Genomic DNA, 10,035 nt, shown 5'->3' on the forward strand with positions numbered 1-10,035 from the left:
ATCTTTACTTAGTATAGAGTTGATCTCTGTATATAAAGATAGTTAAAATGAATCTTAATGAAGATGGGATGGGAGAGGGAATAGGAGATGGGATGGTTTGGGGGTGGGAGGGCAGGTATGGGGGGAAGAACTGCTATAATCCAAGAGTTGTACTTATGAAATTTATATTTACTGAATAAAAGCTTTCCATTAAAAAATTGCTTCGGAAAAAAAGATCAGCCCTCAGTGTAGAGGTCAGCTCTGGGCAGGCCGGCCTCAGGTGGGGCCGGAGTCGGGGAGGAACAGCGGCAGGGCGGGACTGGGGTGTGCTTCCTCTCATTCAGCTCACGCAGAGTCTGGCCCAGCATCTTTGTGTACGGAGGTGCTCCTCTGTGCGTTTGTTTATCTTCCAGGTCATCGGTGTCTTTTCCAGCTGGGCTCCGGATCTCGCAGCAGATTCAGCACGGACTCTGCCTCCTTGAGATTATCGCTGAGAATGTCTACTTCTTCCTCGTATTTGTCCTCTTTTTGAGAATATTTTTATTCAGACGTTTAAGGCTCTGGTCCACTAGTCTGATCTGCCCATCGTCTCTCAGCAGCGGGACTGGCAGCCCAGCCTCTTCCTCTGTGCCTTCTAATCTCCTTCAGTAATCGCCGCTTCAGGAGCCACCTCTTCATACTTCTGTCTGCCTCTTCTGCAACGTGCTTAGCTTCTCCGAGTTGCATTTCCTGGAGTTCATCTTTTGTTCATCTTTGAAGGCCCAGTGTTCACGCCTCTCTCACTCTCAGCAGCAGCTTTGTCTGCTTCCGCAGCTTTTGCCGGACAGTGGCCAGGTGCTCCTGAGCTCGGTCCAGCTCCTCTTCCTCCGACTGGATCCTACGGTTCAACGCGGCCGCCCCAGCCTCAGCCTGCTCTCGGGCCCGCCTTTCTCCCTCCACATCCTGCTGAAGGCGCCCGGCTCTCTCCTCTGCCATCAGCCGCCTGCTGCTGCCGAACCTGGATCTTGGGACTTCACCGCCTTGATGGCGGTGATCCCAGCCATGGTGCCCACCCGGCTGCTTCTCGTGCCCGGGCTCCTGCCTCCTCTGCTCACCCTTTCACTTTCAATAAAAGCCTGTGCGCTCTTCATGTGCCCGTCGGCATCATGCCTTCATACTTTGTTGACATGCTGTGCCACCGCGCTGGCCCAAGTTCTCTAAACAAGGGAACAGTCAGAAGTTCTAATAGAAAAGATTTGAAATTCACTGATAATTGTAAGTGACATTTGTTCTTGTGGAGACCCCTCACCTCCTTTGAAACGTCACGCTTCAGTTCCCCAGTATTCTATTGCTAAACTGAATTTGGGAGTAATACATAATTATGATTGCCATGTTTTGTAAGTCAGTAGTTGTTTAGGGAGAGCTCATTTGAGAATTTTCAGATGGAAACATTTAACGTTGTGTTATATAGCAGAGTAATATCACCTTCACATTTAAATTTTATCAGCTATTAAGTTTAAGAACACAAGAAAAAATGTGTAATTATCTTGGAATAAATCTTCATGATTTTGGATCAGACAGTGGTTTCTTAAATAATAACATCAAAACCACAATCAACAGAAGAAGAAACAGAGAAACTGATTTTCAAAATTTTAAAAATACAGTGTTTTAGCCAGCGCTGCGGCTCACTAGGCTAATCCTCCACCTGCGGCGCCGGCACACCAGGTTCTAGTCCTGGTCGGGGCACCAGATTCTGTCCCTGTTGCCCCTCTTTCAGGCCAGCTCTCTGCTGTGGCCAGGGAGTGCAGTGGAGGATGGCCCAAGTCCTTGGGCCCTACACCCGCATGGGAGACCAGGAAAAGCACTTGGCTCCTGGCTTCGGATCAGCGCGATGTGCTGGCCGCAGCGCGCTGGCCACGGTGGCCATTGGAAGGTGAACCAACGGCAAAGGAAGACCTTTCTCTCTGTCTCTCTCCCTCTCACTGTCCACTCTGCCTGTCAAAAAAAAAAAAAAAAGAGATTAAAAAAAAATACAGTGTTTCAAAAGACACCATCAGCTAAGTGAAAAGACAGCAGAATGAGAGAAAATACTTATAAGCCATCCATCTGAGGGACTTGAATCTAGAATAAAGAACTCAATAAAAGACAAATAACCACATTTTAAAGCGGGAAAATATCTGCATCGTACTTCTGCATAAAAATACAGAATTGACTGGTGGGCATCATTAGCACACCTCACACAGAGAAGCAAATCAAAGTCACACAGAGAGAGCACTGGACACCCACCAGGAGAACTATAAGTAAGGCAATGCTAGCAGGTTTTGACAAAATGTACAGAAACCAGAATCCATGTGCATCACTGGTGGGAATGTAAAATGACGCATCCTCTGTGGAAAACAGTATCCCAGCTCATTAAAAAATTAACTACAGAGTTACCATCCTTGGCAACCTAACAATCCCACTACTAGGAATATACCTAAAGGAGAAAGAGATATTCAGACAAAAGCTGTTACATGATGATCATACCATCCAAAAAGTGGAAACAACTCAGATGTTCAATAGATAACAGATAATCCACTTCATTATACTCAACAGAGGTCTTGTTTGACAATAAAGAGAGGGAGAGATACAAAGAGAAAGAGATCTTCCATCTGTGGCTGCAATGACTAGGGACGGGCTAGGCTGGAGCCAGGAGCGGGAGCTCCCTCAGGGACTCCCACATGGGTTTCAGGGCTCCCATCACCTGGGCCAGTTTCTGGGCCCCTGTCACGTGGGCTAGCTTCTGCTGCTTTCCCAGGCACATTAGCAAGAAGCTAGATAGGAAGTGGAGTGCCAGGACTTGACCAGGTGCTTTGATATGGGATGCCGGCATTGCGAGCGCAGCTTCGCCACTGTACCACAGCACTGGGCCCAGGAATTCTATTTCAGCAAAGCTGTTCTTTGAAAAGTCGGGGGCAGCATTTGGTGCAGCAGTTAAGATGCTGCTTGGGATGCCCGCGTCCTGTGTTTGAGTGCCGATTCGAGGCCCAGCTCCTTTGCTCCTCTGCTCCTTGCCAGTGCACAGATGGAGGCAGCAGATGATGGCTCGAGTACCTGGGTCCCTGCCACCCATGTGGGAGACCCTAATTGAGTTCCTGCCTCCTGGATTTGACCTGGCCAAGCCCTGGCTGTTGCAGGCATTTGGGGGAATGAACCAGCAGATGGGAGATCTCTGTCTGTATCTGTCTATGTCTCTGTCTTTAAAATAGAGAAGAAATTCAGTGTGGTCAAGGCAAAGTCCTCCACTGTGCCCAGGAAATAGCCCAGTCCAGCTGTCCTATTGTGGGCGTATCTTCCAGTTCATGCCAGAAGCCCCCTTCCCCTTCAATCACCTGTTTATGACGTGGCCTTCATGGTGTAAGATGCGATGCCGGGGGGCGGGGGGACTCTTGTGTCTCCTATTCTGACCATGTATATGTGGTTTGAATGAAATCTGTGACCTTTGCTGTTGCTAAATTCGTTGTTTATATGTAGTATTTGTCTATAGATGGCCGGGTGGTCTGCCTCTCTCATTTCCATCTTCTCTCTCCCCTCCAAGTGCTGTGTTGTGGTCCAGGCCTCCAGCCCATCTCTTCGGAATGGTAACATCAGTGCTCACTAACAGTCTCTCCTGGGGCCGCCCAGGCCGTTGTTTCTGTATCTGCAGAGCCTGGTCCAGTTAGATCATCCCAGCCTGTGTTTGAACAATGGCAGTGGCTGAAGTCCCCTAACAGTTTCCTGTCTCTAGTACCTGGCCCTGTCTCATGTTCCCATCATCATCAGATTATTCTTAGTAGACATCAGCTTGCTATCACTGATGCCAGAAGCCTTGGAGACGGCCCCAGCCAAGGAGGCCCTGACGCAGGCTGCATGGCCCTTTGAGAACTGCAGGCCAGCGATGCTGACAGCCGGTTGGTATTGTGGAGCCCAGACAAGTGGAGCCCATTCATTCGCTCAGCCCGGCAGGAGGTGGAGAGTGACGTTACCTGACACAGCCCCGACCTGCCCAGCACGCAGATCCAGTGCCTGGAGAAGCACTGTGGACGGCTGCACTAGTGTAGATCTGTCAGTGTGTCCAGGAGCTCGGGGGCCACTGAGCGTGCCAGGTTATCAGCACCGAGCACGAGGCGGGGGCGGGGACGCGAGGTATCGGAGGTCGGGGAAGTTCTGCGCTCCCCGCCCGGAGTTTGATAGCCTGCGCTAACTTGTGCTAAGTTACTCCTTATCTCTGCAGAGCTGCAGTATCTCAGCGCATCAGGCCAAGGCTCTTCTGTGCTGGTGAGGTGTGCACAGCACTCCCCCGCCTCGCCTGCCTTTCACTAAAACCTGTAGTGCTCAGGGGCCCCCAGGGGACACCCTCCTCCTGGGAACTACTAGTGTCTCAGCATTCAGGACTGGCCACCGCCATCCTCCTCTCTCTGGCCCCTGGACACTGAGTCACTTGCAGATGGCCCAGGAGATGCAGCTGAGGGCGGGGATGTGTTGGGTTGAAGTTTTCTGCTATTAGGGCCCTCGCAGAGCGGATCTCCGCCCTTCTCTCCCCTGGCGCTCCTTGTCGCCTGCTACCGTCTTGCAGAATCATCCCACTGAGAGCTGTACCCCTTCTGGCTCCCTCCCTGTGCTTTTCAAGTCCAAACTGGATTCTGGTCCCTTTCAGTTCTCTCCCGAACCTCTTCCCGCCAGAGCGAGCGTGGAGCTCACGGCCAGCTCTCTCGGCTGTTCCTCTTCAGTCGTAAACCTCTTCCTTGAGGCTCCCAGAAGACCCAGATGCTGTCAGTCTCCTGAGCCACGGCTTTGCCAGAAAATAAGTGGCGGGAGGCCTGAGGGCCTTAGAGCTTTATAACAGTAAATCCAACGGTGTTCGTGGATGTCCCTGCTCACCTTTGTGACTGCGGGTTGGCTGTCCTCTCTCCCTGTTTCTAGAATGTGGTAGAATGTAAGGTCGGGTGGGTGATTGTCCAAGTCATGTAAAATGGAAAATCACAATCACTTGATGTTCATTGAGTTTATTCACTGGGCAAGAATGAAGCCCCTGATTGGAGCTCAGCATTCACAACCCGTCTGTTAGGATTCCCTTGTCCTTTCCTTACTGGTGGAATGAAGAAGTTCCCAAAGCTGTCTCTGTACTGCAGTGTTCCTAGAATTTTCTACTGGCCTCTTATAATTCCCTTGCATCTAATCAGCTATCGCAACAACCTCTTAATTAAAGCTTTCACAAGCGTCTGACTTTGTCTTTATGATCTTTACGGGAACATCGCCCATATTTGCATTTGCAAGTTACATAATATTCAATTCGGTGGCATAATTGCTGTTACACGTGCAGCTAACGTGAGCTGATGGGTGACAAGCACACTACTGAGCAGACTAGCAGGTGTGGGAATGTGTGCAGCCGTAGTTGTGCGTGTCAGCAGGTCATGGGCAGTGGCTCTTTGTATTTCAGACGACAGGGAGAGAGGCAGTCCGTCCGGAAGGTGGACTGACAAGCGCTGACGGAGCTGCTCCTGTAGTGTGTGCCGCTGAATCCAGACCCCGCGCCTGCTTTGTCCTGGCTGATCTCAGGCTCACGTTTCCACGGATGACGCTTGGTGCTGTGTGTCGTCCCTGTGAATGACGGCTGTTCCACGAGAGCAGTCACTGCCCATCTCTCGGAGAGGGAACCCTCAAGAAATGATGGGAGCCCCTGGCCTGGCTGGCTAGCCGGCAGGCTGTCACGAGCGGCACCGGGAATAGAGACACCTGTCTCAGCTTCAGAGCTCATCCAGGGCAGCCTTCCATCCCCAGAAAGCATATGAACTATTTCACTTATCTGTGCTTTCTCCTGAGAAGAATTTTAACAACCTTTCTTGAATCCCCCCCCCCCTTTTTTTTAGGAGTGGAAGTTGGATTTTTTTTTAAGATTTATTTATTTGGGGCTGGCAGGAAGAGTGCGATTGTCATCAGTGGGGTCAGGACATCCTCCGTGAATGGGGACGCCTGGGTAGGGAACTGAGTAATAATGAGCCATGAACAAAGCTGATGGAAATGGCCCTGGGAAAGGAGACTTCACGCTCAGAGGCTCGGGGGCAGCACTGTGCCTGGCGTTGTCAAGAAGGCCGGCCTGGTTTCTGCAGACACATCTGGTTCACATCTGGAGGACCCCTCTGGAGATTACAGACTCTGGGTGGCCAGAGCAGGCGCAGGGACACTATGGGTAGCATCTCCTGAGCCTGGGACTAAAAGTGTGCACTTAGGTAGGACTTCCTTTTTTGTGTGTTTAGATTTTAAAAATCAAAATTTTCTATTGTAGAATTATTACTTTTTATAAATATACTTAGAAAAGAAGTAAAAGCCAGAAATGTTTTAAATGTTTATATGTTTTATTTATTTGAAAGGCAGATGGGGGTAGGGGCAGACAGACAGACAGAGATCTCCCATCTACTGGTTCACTCCCCAAATACCAGCAACAGCCAGGCAACCAAGGCCGAAGCCAGGAGCCAGGAACTCAGTCCAGTTCTCCGATGTGGGAGGCAGGGACCCAGTTGTTTCAGCCATCATCTGCAGCCTGTTAGGGTGCACATCGGCAGGAAGCTGGAGTAGGGACAGAGCGAGGACTAGAATCCAGGTACTCCAGTGTGGGTGCAGGTGTACCAAGCAGTATCTTAACTACTGCCCTAAATGCCCAACCCACAAATCAGTAATGTTTAAGAAGAAATTTAGTTGATAGCAATTATATGGGGGCCACTTAAAAATAACGACAGCTAGCATTTTAATGTCTGTCCCTTCCAGAATGACTTTCTATTTCTCCAGAAAATGAAACCATATTGGAAAGCCTTTTCACTTGGTAATATATTACAGACATCTGTCCTTATCAACAAAGAGCTATCTTACTACTATTACTACTATTGGTAAGAGGAAGGGTTTATTTAAAGAAGTCAATAGTCTTGGGGAAAGAATGATCTCTGAATCTAAAATTATATTATTCTTAAATGGAGTCCAATATTACCATTATATTTTGATAAAGTATATATATATATATTCTTTTTTGAAGGAAATTAGCATACCCTAAATGTGTTCTGTGGACCTGCAGCTGCCTCACCAGTGAGATTTAGGGATGTCCAATCTTGGAGTCCCTGTGGTTGGAGAAGCACTGGCCTCATTGCAGCCAGCAGAGTCTTCTACCCACGAAGGGCCTGTTACCTGAGGCTCTGTCGTGTTGTTTGATGCCAATCTCTCTATTTACCCTGCTTGGCCAAAATCAACTGTTTTAATGACTTGGAGTATCATCTGTTGTCGCTCCCCCATTCGTGGAGGAACGACACCAGACCCTGCACTGTTCTTTTGTCTGCTCGGCTCTTCCCGGGTTATTTGCCGTTCCCTCACTCACAGAGGAATGACGCCGTCCCGGGTTAGCTGCCGGCCCCTCCACGGAGGTGGAGGGGCAGCACCCCCCACCACTTTCCCCGCTTCCGCGGAGGAGCGGCATACCACCGGCTGGCTCTCTCAGGGGTTGCTCAGATGTTATCCGGATATTCCTGGTGCATGTTGTTTCTCTCCTCCTTTATAGTCCTCTTCCACCAATCCCAACTCTGCTACCCACATGCCGAGCACGCTGCTCTCCTCCAATGAGGAGCAGGATCAGCTCCTGCGGCTTATCAGTCAAATTGGCGAGAGGCAGCTGCCTAGAAGTTTGCTCTCTCAGCGCCATATTGTGGGAGATCAGATGCATAGAATTAGTCCTAGTTCCAGTAATTTAGTCTAGTCTCAGTTGCTCCCCACAATCTGTGTCTTGATATCTTTATTTGGAATCTGTTCGATGAGATCATCCATCTATCTAGACATTCATCTATCCATCATCCATCTTTCCTTCCTTCTATCCATCTTCTTCCAGATTCCCACAACAGCCCCCAGCTGGTGCCAAAACTGGGAGCCAGGTGCCCAGACCAGGTTTCCACAAGTGATTGGGTTCTTGCCTCCCATTGGGTGACAGGAGCCCAATCACTTGAGCCATACAGTTGCCTCCCATGGTCTGCACCAGCAGGAAGCTGGAGTCATAAACACAGCCAGGTGTCAAACCCAGGCAGTCTGGTAAGGGGTGAACGTGTCTTAACTGCTATGCCAAAAGCTCACCCCTACTTTAATTTTAAAGGCAGAAGATATGAAGGTGGGTCTCAGTGCTTGGAGAGTTGTGTATGGGTGGTGAGGCTGGGGCTGTGGAGGAAGGGGCTGAGAGCTGGGGTCCCTGGAGAGAGGAGGGACACGAATGGGCTGGTGACACCTGAGCACGTTGGGCTCGGCCCTGGGAGAAGAGCCATCCACTGTGGAAGGGCCAAGGAGGCGAGGCGTCAACGGCGTTGGGAGTGGGCAGGGGACGGAGCGAGAGGAATGGAAAAGCCATGCCTGCTGTGTTCTACCGCTGAGGCCGCCACCAGCAGTGAAGTGGTGGAGGGAGAAGGCAGTCCTAGCACCTGCCGGCAAGAAGGGAGTGGAGCGTTGCTGACCTGTGGAAGGACGTGGGTAGTACCGAGGGCTAGCTCCGTCAGAGATCATTGTACGTGGTCTGAGCTCAAGTGCAGCCTGGGTACGGGCAGCATTACACAGGGTCTGTGCGAGCACCAGTTTAAGCCTCCATGTGCCCCATTAAGGGAGTCAGGTGCCCTTGTCCCTTGGAGCTTCCTGTGGTGTGGACAGGGTTTAGTTCCCAAAGACTCATGTAGATGTTTAAATCCCAGAGTCCTGGATTGATGGTGGGCGCTGGGTACCGCGGTGGAGGCTGAAGGTGTGCCTGCGGGAGGTTGCTGGGGCGGAGCTCCATAGCCGGGTCACAGTGGCCCTCTGCTTCCTGGCTCACCGTGGAACACTCCCCCATGCATTCTCATAGACAGCAGACCATGGGATCACTCGATCTTTGAACCTCTGAAATCACTGCCAACGTAAGCCTTCCTTGCTAAGTAGCTTCTCAGGTGGTTTAGGTAAAGTCGTGAGGGGCTTGTTCTGTTTGCACGCATCTCAGCACTGGCTGTTGGCGGTGAGCATCTCTTTCTTGCCAGCAAACCTGTGTTCCCTTTCTGGTAACAGCACCCAGATTAAGCTTTCCGGAGACCTGTTTCCCTCATGCTCAGCCTGTGTTATGTGTGGGATTTACCTCACTCCTAATTCCAGGATGAGTTAAGATTGGCTTGGGCAAAAGCAGCCTGTCTCCTGGCCATAGTGGGAAGTTATTCTGCTCCGTCAGAACCGAGGAGGCAGCAGAGGTGTTTGCCAGTGCTCTTGGGAAAGTGAACCTGCTTCCTTCTGTCTGTGCTGTCAGAGGACTGGATCAGGGGACATGAACATGCACATCTGGAACTGCCGCAGCCATTTTGGTATCATGAGGCATCTTGGGAGTCTCTCTGAGATGGGGATTCTAGGAGATTGTGGCTGAGCTTGTCTGTGGCAGGAAGGTTAGAAAGACTGGGAAACTCTGAGTTCCTGGAGAAACTGGCTGAACTGCTGGAGTGAGCCTTTCTTGAAGCCAGATCTGCGCAGGGTAAGGGTGGGGGGGCTTTTATGATGTTGGAAACATCAGATATTCCTGATAATCTGACAGGTGCTGACCTGCAAGAATGGCAGGTTCTTTTTATAAAACTTGACGGTTGAAACTTGCAAATTCCTTAGGTGGGTTTTTCTTTTTTTATCACTTGCAGCTCGAAGACTTGTGGCTCATACAGCCTGGAGCTTAGAATTCTCCCCAGGCGGACAAAGTGTGTCCTGAGTCCCAGGGCTGGTGGCTCCAGAGCCTCTCTCCATGCTGCCGCCGCCCTTGGCTCCTCTTGCAGCAGAAACCAGGGCCACACAAAGGCAGTAAAACGTGCTGCTGCTGCTGGGACCACCCCTGGCTCCGGGGCCATCGATGCCTGTCGCTCCCCCACTTGCGGAGGAACGACACCAGACGCCGTTTTCTTTCCCCGGTCCTTCCCGGATTTGCTGCCGCTTCCCTGCTTTCGTGGAGGAGCGGCACCAACGAGCTCTCCGACCAACTCTCTCAGGGGGCCCCGCATGTTGTCTCTCTCCCCCTTTTATAGTCCTCTCCCACCAATCCGT

The 10,035-nt window shown here is 50.8% G+C and overlaps 1 pseudogene; it reads right to left on the minus strand.

Moving 5' to 3' along the window:
• Positions 1-215: 215 nt before the first annotated feature.
• LOC100345422 (tropomyosin alpha-3 chain pseudogene) lies at positions 216-1,326 on the minus strand (annotated as a pseudogene).
• Positions 1,327-10,035: the final 8,709 nt, after the last annotated feature.

This window comes from Oryctolagus cuniculus, chromosome 10 (assembly GCF_964237555.1).
Source record: "Oryctolagus cuniculus chromosome 10, mOryCun1.1, whole genome shotgun sequence".
NCBI classification, from domain to species: domain Eukaryota; kingdom Metazoa; phylum Chordata; class Mammalia; order Lagomorpha; family Leporidae; genus Oryctolagus; species Oryctolagus cuniculus.